We start from the raw sequence: 12,498 nt of genomic DNA, 5'->3' as shown, positions 1-12,498 counted from the left end.
TGATTAAAAACTATCCATCAAACTTGTTTAAATACCCTGACGACATTTCATGATTTACTTAATACTCCTTTAATATTATAATTTTCAATATCTCTATATTAATAATGTTTTGATGGATTTCTTTTCTTCTTTTGTTTTTCTTAAGTGATGCAGTTGGACTTGGATCTTTCAGCTGCATCGGAAGCACCTGAAGGGCCCCACGCCCAGAGTTTGATTCAGTATGGGATGGGGCCAAAGAATTTGCATTTATAACAACTTGAAGGGATGCAGATTGGCCAGGGCTCACATTTTGAGTCACTGGAATAGCTTTAATGAGCAGGATGCATCCAGACTTGCTTTGGTAAATTTCTGAAAAACAGTGCTTCTTCCTTCCATAGTAAGTTATATCTTTGATATTGCAAGGGAAGAAATAGTAATACATATCTTGGTTGGAAAAAGAAATAGTGATGTCTATTAAAAGGTTCTCTAAAATCCTTACTCTCTGGCTTTTGCTTTTGCTACCGCATTTGCACTTACTGTGGAATCTTACTGGAACACTTACCATTTGACCCTGGAGCTACATCACTATACAGCTGGTCTCTTTTTTCCCTTCTCTTTCTTCTCTCTCTCTCTCTCTCTTTTTTTTTTTTTTTGGTAAGTCACCTGCTCTCATTTAGTTCATTTCCTTTCGTGTTTTCCTTCCTGTGGGAAGTCTCTGACATCTGTCCCACATACTTCTTTATGAGTACAAAGGCTCATCTTTTATCTTTTTATTTTTAACTTTTATGAGTCAGTTACTCTTACCCTTTTTATAGCTATGATCTTTTCATTCCTTATGTTTTGAAAAGATATTCTAGACTGTAATTCTTTGTGGCCAATCTTTTTTAATCTTTTTTTTTTTTTAACACCTTTAATTATTTTCTGTTGACATTTATATTTAGGTCTGAGCCTAATGTCAAATAGTAGCAGCATGAGGCTTCTCACTTCATTGGCACCATCATGTGGTGAAACTGAGTATCACACTGGAAAACCTGCTACGTAGAGGAAGACAAGGTGCCATTACAGTACATTTTAGAGAGAGCCAGCCCTGAAATTACAGTCATAATAAGTTGGGGGATCTGAAACAGTAGTTCTACTACTTTATTTAAAGCACAGCAAAATGAGAGCTAGTAAGCACCGATCATGGATTACGTGAACACTGTAGTCATTTTTAAGAGCTCAAAGCTTGGCTTTCCTACTCAATATGATATGGCCTTGGGCACTTTGGTTACTCTCCTTGAGTCTCAACTTCCTCATATGTATGGGGATACCAGTAGTATCTATCTCATAGGAACGTTGAGAGGAAAAATTACTATTATGATAATAGCACAATGGCCATCAAATAACTCAATAATATCAGTTATGATTTACTGTTAACAAACCATCATATTTGGTTTTTTCTTTATGTTCAAATCTAGAATGGAATGAGTATCAGAGAAGACGTCTCCTGAGATTTTAGAAAATTATGCCAAAATGGTATAACATTATACCAAAATGGTATAATTATCTTTAGAATGATCAGAAGTAACATGAAGTTAAAAATTGCAAAAGGTGGATATTGAAAGAATATTTAAATAATAATGCCTTTTTAGAAAAAGGAGGAAACTTCTGGCAAGAAAAGTCTTCTAAACTATTCTTACAAAGTGAAATTTGAAAATTATCTGGTTAAATTAACCACAATTGATAGTCAAAATAAATAATAGTGGGGGGAGATAACGTAAAATTCTTTTCAAGGGTGGAAAAAACCTTTTAAAATTAAACATGACTGGGGTACCTGGGTGGCTCAGTGCGTTCAGCTCAGGTCATGATCCCAGCATCCATATCGGGCTCTCTCCTCGGCGGGAAGCCTGCTTCTCCCTCTCCCACTTTCCCTGCTTATATTCCCTCTCTCTCTGTGTCTCTCTCTGTCAAATAAATAAATAAAATCTTTAAAAAAAAATTAAACATGACTTATAGTCCCAAATCTTTGTCAAGGTCTATTAAAGAGAACTGTATGCTTTTATAAATCCTGGAAAGAGATACATTTGGATGACTCCAGATGCTTGAAATTTTTTCCTCTTGGAAAATGAATTTTAATTATTTCCAGAAAAATAGAATGAAGGATATTTAAGATCAGTGAGAATAAAGCATGTAGGGTATCCCCCCCTTCCCCCCTTGAAAACCATGTGCATCTTTAGATAGAATGGATAGTCTTGCCAGGAGCAGAGTCTTACATTCAATTTCCAAAGTGTGGTTTCCCCAGAGAGCTAGCTTCGTTCAATGAATTTTTGTTATGCCATTATGCAAATATAGTCTATGTTCATTATCTTTCCACTTATTAAATTCATCAAAATCTGTCCAGGAACACCTTTTCTGTTTTGTCAACTACACTCACAGTCTTGTTCCCAGATTTTTCATCAGTATTTTCAGGCTGTGAGGGAAAGAAAGCATGGAATGGGAATGATCTCATGAATCTTAAATATGCTGTAACTCTGTTCCAGTGCAAGATTTAAGTATATAACAGCCGTCTACAGTTGCTCGCAACCTATTCCAATCTCAGGGCAGTGCTGGCTTAGCGCAGTTGGTCAGAATGTGGTACTAATGTGTCCACACTCAATTGCTATGTGATTCAACTGGCTGTGGAGAGAAGAAACATGTCTTCAGTGTCAACCAAACTTCTGTGGCCAGCAATTTAGAAAATCTATGTCTTTGATTACTGAGATTAGAGGATTTTCCAGAAACTTATTATTAACATCTATTTTAATTTTATTGTGGTCTGGAAACATATTTTGCATGGTTTCAATCCTTACAAATCAATTATTGGGTTTTATAACCCAGAATATAGTCATATAGTCTTTCTTGGTATATGTTCTGGTGCACAGGTGTGTGTGGGGGGCAGTGGCAGGGGCGGGGAGAAAAAGAAAGAGAGATCCCCACACTATCATTTAGGTCTTTCATTTCAGCAATGTTTCAGAGTAGTACAGTTCTTTCCTGTCTTTCATTACATTTATTCCTAGGTATTTAAATGCCATTTTAAATGTTATATTTAAAATTCATATTCTAATTGCTGCTTGCTAATATATAGAAATACTGATTTCTGCATACCGATGTTATCCTGAGCGCACTAATTTCAGTTATTCATTCTAGTAGAATTCAAAGATTTTTCTACATGGACAGCTATTAATCTAAAGAGAAGTACTTAATAGTTTTTAAAAATAAATTTCTGGGCCCCTGGGTGGCTCAGTGGTTTAAGTGTCTGCCTTTGGGTCAGGTCATGATTCCAGGGTCCCGGATGGAGTCCTGCATAGGGCTCCCTGATCCAGTAAGGTGTCTGCTTCTCCTTCTGTCTCTTCCTGCCACTCTGCTTACTTGTGCGCACTTTCTCTGTCAAATAATTAAAATCCTTAAAAAAACAAAAAGTAAAAATAAAGAAAAATAATTTTCTATGAAGACCCTTGTGAATAGTTTTATTCTTCCTTTCCAATCTTTGCACCTTGTATAATTTTATTTTTGCCTATTGCGGTATCTAAGACCATTGACACAAAGTTGAATAGAAGTGAGGAGAGCAGACATTTCCAACTTTTTCCTAACCCTAGGGTTGAATATTTCACACCAAGCATGATAGTAGCTATTGGTCTTTCATAGATGCTCTTTATAAAATGAAGCCAGTTCTCTTTTATTTCTAGTTTTATGGATGTTTTCCAAATGAATTGGCATAAATTGTGTCAAATGCTTTTTCTAAGTTTCTTGAAATGATCATAACATTTTTTCTCTGTTAATATGGTACGCTACATTGTTTAATTTATTAAATGTTGAGCAAAAATTGCATTCTAGGAAAAAACTCAGTTGGCTATTGTCTTTTATCCTTTATTGCTAGGGTCAACCTGCTAGTATTTTATGTATTTTCTTTTAATGTTTTTGTCAGATATATTTCTATCATGGTTATGCTATTATTACAAAATTGGGATAATATTCTCACTTCCTCTGTTTTCTTCAAGATTTTACGTAAGATTGACAGCATGTATTTTCTAAATGTTGATAAAATTCACCAGCAATAGCATCTGGGCCTGGGATTTTCTTTGCAAAGTGCTCTTTAGTTATGAATTCAAATTCTGTAATAGATGTAGAACTACTAAGATTTTCTACTTCTTCAGTCAGTTTTGTTTTTCAAAGAATTTATTCATTTCTTCTAAGCTATCAAATTTTATTAACCTAAATTTGTAGTATTTTCCCTCTATGGTTTTAATTGGAATTTTTCAGCCTCAGTACTATTGATATTTGGGACTAGAAAATTGCAGTGGGAACTCTCCTGTGCAAAGCAGCGTCCCTGGTTTCCACACACCAGACGCTGGTAGCAGCCTCTCCAGGTGTGATAACCAAGAATGTCTCTAGATATTGTCAAATGTTCCTTGGGGGGCAAAACACCTCCAGTTGAGAACTAGTTATTTTTTTATTTTTTATTTTTTTGACAGACAGAGATCACAAGTAGGCAGAGAGGCAGGCAGAGAGAGAGGAGGAAGCAGGCTCCCCGCTGAGCAGAGAGCCCGATGTGGGGCTCGATCCCAGGACCCTGGGATCATGACCTGAGCCGAAGGCAGAGGCTTAACCCACTGAGCCACCCAGGCGCCCCAAGAACTAGTGTTTTAATGTCTGTGGGATCTTTAGTGATCTTTCATTCCAGATACTGATAATTTGTCTCTATTTTTAAATTAGCTCTGTTAAGAGTTTCGTCATAGGGTGTACAAAAGCAGACTCTGGCCCAAACTTGACCCATGGATCATTTTGCTGACCTAGACTTAGATCATTAAATAGCTATTCTTTTTTAAAGAGGGAATAAAAGAGCTATACATATTTCCTCTAAGAACACTTTATCTGTCTCCCATCAATTTTGAATGCTGTGTTGTGTGGATGAATATTAGCCAAATAATGGCTATGGAGAGTTATTGTTGATCTATGGAGAGAACATATGAGCATTATTGTTATTCCAACAAAACTGCTTACAAATGGACTTTGGGTTCTGTGAGAGACAATGAATATTAATATAACTACATAATAAAATTTAGTCACATAAATTAAATACATTCTCCCAAGTAGTTGATACACTGATATAAATTCTTATAATCTGGGAACAACAGTCTTTTTACTCTTCTAGCTAGGAAAAGCCACAGTCTGCAATACCCAGAACGTTTATCAGGACAGGAAAATTATAGTAATTTTACTGCACCTTATCGAATATTGATTTGCTGCCACCTGCTGGGAGGCAGAAATGAGTTTTCAGTGTCCTTAAAGGGCAAGAGTGATGGCCTTAGAAGTTGTAAAACTTTGCTTATCCCATAAAATGAAGCATAACATTGGTACCCTTGGGCCTGAAAGAAATCAATAATTTTATTTTTATTTTTTTTAGAAATCAATAGTTTTAGAATAAATTAACTGCAGATAAAGAAAATATGACCTGTATATAAGATTGGGAGTAAATCCTTGTTCATCTAAGAGAAATTGGATGGGATATTTGCATTTATCATGAAATGATGTACAATAAAGTTCCTTAAAAATGGGGTGAACTCCTCAAGTACTGATTTTGTATTTGTGTAAAGGTAATTAACCTCTTGACTGGGGCTAATGGAGAAACTTAAGAGCTGAGGAACTGCTAAAGATTAGTAAAAAAAAAAATAAAATAAAATACTAAATCTAACAACGATGCTTGTGATGGGCACAATAATAACCACACAAAGATGTCCATGCTGTGATTCCCAGTGCCCAGAGTGGAGCCATGAGCCCAGAGACCAGAACCAAGAACCACAGGATTATTCCCTGGCCTTGAAACTTAATGGAGACTGCCTGATTATATTTTGACATTGTTTGGGACTGGTGACTTTTTTCCCTTCTTTGTTCTCCCTTATTGAATGGGAACAGCTGCAATTGCTCCTCTGTGCCTCCTCTTCCCTTGCATTTTGGGAGCAGACATTTTGTTTTCTTGCTTCCCAAGTCTATAAATGGAAAGGGATTTTGCCCCAGGATGGATTATAGTCAGAGCCATGCACCTATAAATACTTTACATGAGGTCTGGTAATCTTGAAATTTAGATGAAATGCTGTAATATGTTGACAGTTGGAGGGATTGAGGGAGGGGGTGAGTAGATTTTGTATGTGAACAGACAGGACTCTTTGGGGGTCAGAGGATGGACTGTGGTAAGAAGAATGCTCCTCCCATAGATGTTCGCACCCTAATTGCCAGATCTGTGAATGTTATCTTATAAGGATAAAGGGATTCTGCAGATGTGATTAAGGTTAAGAACTGTGGTATGGACAGATTAACCTGGATTATCCGGGTGTGTCCAATTTAATCACAGGAATCCTTAACAGTGGAGAATCTTTAACCAATGTTAATGGCTTTGAAGATAGAAAGGGGCCACAGGCTGAGGAGGTAAGTGGCCTCTAAAAGCAGGAAAACGCAAAGCAACAAAGCCTTCCCTAGAGAGGATTCTGTCCAGAAAGGAATGCAGTCAGCTGATATCTTGATTTTACCCCAGTGAGACCCATGTTGCGCTTCAGACTCACAGAATTATAAGATAATAAATCTGTCTTCTTTTAAATCACTAAGTTTGTGAAACAGAAAATGAATACAAAAACAGCTAGCAGTCACTATGTTCTACACATGCTAGCACTACAGCAAGTGCTTCCCAGAAAGTCTATTCAAAAAGGAGCTAAAACTCATCTGAAAGCATATTAATAATTTGGCTTCATCTACCTCTCTGGCCCCATCGCCTACAACTCTCCCTCTTACTTATCATCATTCATTTTGGTCTCCTTGCTCTTCTTGAAACATGCCAAGCATGCTGTCCCCTTCTGAGTCTGCACTTTACCACTCCTTCACTTCCTTCAGATCTCTGCTCAAATGTCACCTTCTCTGTTAGGACTTCTTTGTTCACCCTACATAATGTAGTATTTGCCCACCCTTACTGGGGCCCCCTAATCTCTAAACCCTAGTTTGTTATTCTACATACCACTTATCATTTGATAGGTATTTCCTTTTACTCTGTGTTCTTTCTTGTTCCCCAAATGTAAACTGTGTGTGGGCAGGAACTTTATCTGTACATTTACTGATGGCAGTTTTATCTCTAGAACCTAGTACAGTGCCTGGGCACACAGCAGTAAAGAAATATTTGTAGGAATAAATGAGCAATTTTAAAAAGTATTAACAGATTATAAGAATTCATTAATATTGTTAAAATTCTAATGCAACATACACAGCATAGAGCAGGGATGACTGATGTACCCGAACCTTACTCTAGTGAACAGGCCTCAGTGTAGATTCAATATCATGCCTTAAAGAGTGAGGTCATTTCTCAATCTCCTATAGTTCTTAGACATAGCACGCCATTTCTCAAGGTCAGAGTATTAGAAAACTAGTATTTCTTATATAAATGAATAAATAAATTTCTTATATTCATTTCTAACATATAAATGAATTCTGTATTTTCTAATAATTAAATGTTATCAGTATATTTTATTTTTTTAAAGTAATTGCTAGTTAGGAAAAAAAAAGGAAAAACTAGTATCTGCTAGCTATACTTTATTCCCCAACTTTCAATTTTTAAAAATTTCAAGTCTATAGAAGGGTGAAAAGAGCATTCATATACGCTTCACCTAGAACCATAATTAACACAGAGCTGTTTTCTCTTTACATACATATATATATATATTTTTTAAGCAGGGACTATTTGAGTGAAGTTCCCAAACAGATATCATGATCTTTCCTCTAAAGACTTGAACATGCACCTCCTAAGAATAAAAGCATTCTTGTAATAAACACAATTTATCATACCTGAGAAATTTAAGCCAACAATATATTTAATTTTGCTTCCATGTTCAAAATTCTCCAATTGTCCACAAAAGTCTTCTGAAACTTAAAAAAAAATCCAGAATCCTACCCAGTTCAGTTGCCCTAACTTGAGATCGTCCTTTCTTTTTATTTCTTCTGTGCTTTGATCTTATACTGAAAAGTCCAAATAGATCACATTGTGAATTTATCTGGGTATTCCTCACAGATTCAGGCTGTGTTTTCAGCAAGAATGCTACACAGATGTACCTCCAAAAACCTCACAGCAGCAGGTGTGTGTTTCCCCAGTACTGATGCCGGAAATTTTTTCCACAAAGCATCCATTAATATTTGCAAAGGACTAATGTTCCATAGAACAGTTTAGGAAACACCTGGATTTAAAAAGAAAAAAAAAAAAAAAAAAGGTGAAATGAACTAAAGTGTTTAACAATTTGTAGACTAAAAACCAGGTAAAGATTGAAAGTCATTTTTAAATTAATAAACTTCCTCACCTCCTTAGGTAATGCAGTTTTCATAAAATTTAACACCAAAAAATAAAAAACAAAACACAAACCATTGTATAGATCATGAATCCCCAACTTAAAGAAATGAAGTAACATTACCAAGTTTTTATCTTTACTGTATTTATTGTATTCAGGAGCTGAGATCTGAAACCAGATCCGCTTCCCTGTTCTCCACTAGGCCCTCTACTTCACTTTGACTTATGTTTCGTTTTCCCTAGTTGACTATACTTGGGCCAATTACAATTGGGGTAAAAGTGGTGATCCTTTAGTCTGAACAGTAATACAGTAATGAAAACCAAGAGTTCTTTTTAAAAATTTTTTTTTATTGGTCTACGTCTAACAAGAATGAACCCATACCAAGGGTTGGGGAAGGCCTAACCCCTCACCAATGCATGCAAGTCTGACTATTACATGCAGGAGTGCGTACTGCGGCCTTGGCTCCAAATACTAATTATAGTACTATTTCTATTTGCCATAATTTGATCCTTGCTATTTATTGCCTATTGGTGCCGTCTTTATTACATTACAGCATACATTTGGGAGACTTCAGTTTTCCCTAAAAACCCTAGAAGTCATGTAAAACTCAGGTTTTATTACTTATTACACAAACCCAACAGGTTTTCAAAAAAATTAGTTACCATTCCAGTCCGGCAGTGAGATAGCAAATATTAAGCATGTTCGTTTTCATCTCCATTTCAACCGGGAAACCTTCCTCGGCAACTTTCCGAGGGCAATCGCGGGTCCTTACTTTTGGTACAAGTTAAAACGTTCATACGAATGGTAACTTTCAAGAGGAAAAAACTGTGCCACGGCTTAAACACCCGAGCTCTGTTTCGGTGGAGCGTTTATTCCAACAGGCTGGAAACTGCTCTGCGGAGTTGGGAGTCTCCGTGATGTTACCGGTTTGTCAAGCATCCCACGTCCCGCCCTCTACCCCACACTGGGAGCTCCTGGCATTGGAAGAACGGGGTCTGCGCCGGCGGATCCCGACGCCGCGGGGCCCCGGGGCTGCAGTCCGGCCCCGTCCCGCATGCTTCGCAGAGCGCCAAGGCTGAGAGGGTAGGAAGGCCACCCTCGAGATCTGGAGGCGGACGACCCAATGCGGACCCAGAGAAAAGCAACCCGAAAGCCCTAAACCACCTGCCCCGCCTCACTTCCAGACAGCTTCCCAGCGCCCCGCCGACTTCCACTCTCGACGCAGGCCCGCACCCTTCACGCACACGCGGCCCCCACACACGCCGGAATTCCGCGGCCACGTCCGCCGGGACCCTAGCCCCGCCCCACGCCTCCGACCGGCCCCCGAGCGCCCCAGGGCTTCTCGCGTCCGGCAGTGGGCCCTGCGCCTGCGCGCCGCGGCCAGCGCGGGGCGGGGCGGGGCGAACCCTGTCCGGCGGAAGGGGCGGGGCGGGGCCGCACTTCCGTGGCCTCGGGCGGGTGAGTGTGGGGCGGGGGTTGCGCGCGGCGTCGGGAGTCGGCGCTGGGCTCCCACCTCGGGCCGCCGTTGGGGCCCACCCGGGTGTCGGGGGCGCCCCCTGGAGGTTTTGGGGTGGGGGAAGGAAAGGAGAATATTACTGAATTGAGTGATGCTGGGGATGCGGGTTCTGTGCTGACAGGCAGGCTGGGCAGAATGGGTTCAGAGGGAAGGTTCGTTGGTTTTTTTTCCCTTCAAAAAGCAAAGGCTCTGTAAGCCGTGTTAGAAGTTTTGCATCATTTTAGGCAGGGCTGAGAGCTTACCGTGTGCCACAGTAAGGAGGTGTTGGTAAGGTTGCTGGTCCCTTGCCGCTGCCAAACCTGGAATGGTTAACCAGAGAATGGATCCGGAAAGGCAGGATTGTCCGTCCAGTGTAGCTACTCCCCAAGACTGAAATTAAAACAGCTCTTCTGTGGAATAAAATCCAGGGTATAAAATTAGGGTTCAAACTGAAAGTCACAAGGCGCATCTAGGCTTTGTCAACTACGCTAGAGGGCTAAGTCCTTTCCGGCAGATGAGCTGCATTCAAATAATTTATATTTCTCATTAGCAAATGAAAGACCACTTAAGCCAAAATAGCATAAATTTTCTTATTTTACGACCTTTCTTAAGAGCTGTGCCCCGGTAAATAATACTCTGGAAAACAGATTATTATAGCTTTTCCAAGTCGGTAGAAGTTTCCCAAAGGCCTGTGCAGATTCTTAATCCTTTGGGGGTCATCTGCAGTGTTCAAAATACTCTTTTATTGGTAAACATTTAATATCGCTTTGTGTTCAAAGTAATTAGAATTTTCAAAAGGGAACAACTCTTATTTTAAGAGCTGTATTCTATTAGAGGCAAAACAGACATGAAACATTATATAATAAGAAATGTAAATCTCAACTTGAGATGTTTGGTGATGTCTAAAGAAAGTCTGTATTTGGCATGGAAAGGGCTAGTGAGTGCTTGAAACATTTGCCCGTTGGCTGCCTGTTGCCATGTGGGCATGCGGGTTCCTCAGATGTAGGGATCTCTAAGTCTCTAAGCTCTAATAGGGCTCCCTAAGACCAGTTTGGATTTGAACTTCAGTGGTAAAAATGGGAATGAATGAAAATGTTTAACGGTGACGAACTTGAGAAAAATAGAGATTTTCCACGCAGATTTAGAAACCTAGAAGTAAAAATTGGGAAGTCTGCGTCTTAACTGAAAAAGTGATAAAAGATAACATGGATAGAGAACCTTAGAATATTCCCTGCATGAGTTCAGTATGTATTCGGTGTTACTCTAATATAGCTATGACTTATTTAAAGGTTGCTTGTTTAAAAAGTCATTCTGAAGGCACCTGGGTGGCTCAGTGGGTTAAGCCTCTGCCTTCTGCTCAGGTCATGATCCCAGGGTCCTGGGATGCCCCCCCCCCCATTCAACTCTCTGCTCAGCAGGGAGCTTGCTTTCTCCTCTCTCTCTACCTGCCTCTCTGCCTACTTGTGATCTCTGTCAAATATATAAATTTAAAAAAATCTTTAAAAAAAAAAGATTCTCTTTAAAAAGTCATTCTGCTCTACCAAAATTTCCTGAGATTATTGGAAAAGGACAATGTAAAACCCTCTATGGGTTTTGGTGGGAGATGGTAAACAAATGAGTGGCATCTGACAGTTTATCTTCAAATCAAAAAAGCATTGAGAAATGGAAACACATGGTATAACACTGCATTGCCTGTATGAACTGTGTGCCGTGCTGTAGACACTGACCTAATGTATTGATTTTGGAAATCCTATATGCTTTCTCTTACCAGAGTAGTTATTGAAATTGAGAATATTCATTGGATCAATTTCAAGACAAATATCCCAAGTCAGACTGGCTGCTGCTGAGCAAATTTTTAATGAAGGGAAATATCCATATATTGAAATAAGACTTTAAAGAGAAAATCCTTAAAATAAATATATATTTACTGTAAAAATATGGAAAAATGTATGTTTTCAAACATCAGTTGAGTAATCAGCATAATGGAGTTATTGATCCATACATAATTATAGTATATGTTAATTTATTCTGTGAGCAATGAACTATGCTGTGGGTACAAAGATAACTCACAGTCTAGGCAAGACTAACAAATCAAAACAATGTGACCAGCATTGTAATAGAGGGATGTGACCTGTACGTGACAAGAGAGGTAGTGACCACAGAAAGGGCATGGAAAGGGGGAGTAGAGAATTGTTTCTAGAGGAGACACTTGAGTTGATTCTTGAAGGCTGAAGAGGAATTTGTGAGATGATTAAAGAAGGGCATTTTAAACAGAAGGAACATTGTGTACAATGGCCAGGGTGTGTGGTTTTTCTGGGACCTGTGTGCAAATCAGAACAGTAACAGCAGGGTGGCAAAAGTGAAGGGGGGAATGAATTAAGTTGGAGAGCTGGATAAGAGCACTCCTAAAGAGTGTGTAATATTTTCGTGATAACTGTCTTAGCTGGATTGTAGACTTGACAATATTAGGACCTATGTTGGACTTATATACCAAAGTATAGCACAGTACCTAGCATACAGTACGTTCTCAGTAAATAGTTGCTGAGTACATGAATGGCTTAATTAAATAAAAATTATTTAATTGATTAATTTATATATGTATTTTATAGATTAAAGCAGAGGGAAATTTTTATGTATTTTAAGCAGATGAGTAAAATAGATTTGCATTTTATGATAAGTGGTACTATG

The 12,498-nt window shown here is 38.7% G+C and overlaps 1 protein-coding gene and 1 long non-coding RNA gene across 3 annotated transcripts in view; one reads left to right on the top strand and one right to left on the bottom strand.

Moving 5' to 3' along the window:
* MMAA (metabolism of cobalamin associated A) overlaps positions 1-12,498 on the top strand; it is a 64,845-nt gene that overhangs the window by 30,997 nt on the left and 21,350 nt on the right. The window contains exon 1 of one of the 2 annotated variants that reach the window (XM_082728275.1): positions 9,724-9,773. The exons of the other annotated variant lie outside the window; for it this stretch is intronic. The gene's annotated coding sequence lies outside the window, so the exon portion shown is untranslated. Of the gene's footprint in view, positions 1-9,723; positions 9,774-12,498 lie in introns of those variants that run through there. 2 annotated transcript variants of the gene reach the window in all.
* On the bottom strand, positions 7,830-9,677 carry LOC309863454. Its single transcript, XR_014311050.1, has 2 exons — positions 8,978-9,677; positions 7,830-8,207 (listed from the first exon to the last, which is right to left on the bottom strand). It is a non-coding gene; the product is annotated as an uncharacterized lncRNA (long non-coding RNA).

Source organism: Mustela nivalis (genome assembly GCF_964662115.1).
Source record: "Mustela nivalis genome assembly, chromosome: 4".
Classification (NCBI taxonomy): Eukaryota; Metazoa; Chordata; class Mammalia; order Carnivora; family Mustelidae; genus Mustela; species Mustela nivalis.
This window is presented reverse-complemented; position numbering and strand designations above follow the sequence as displayed.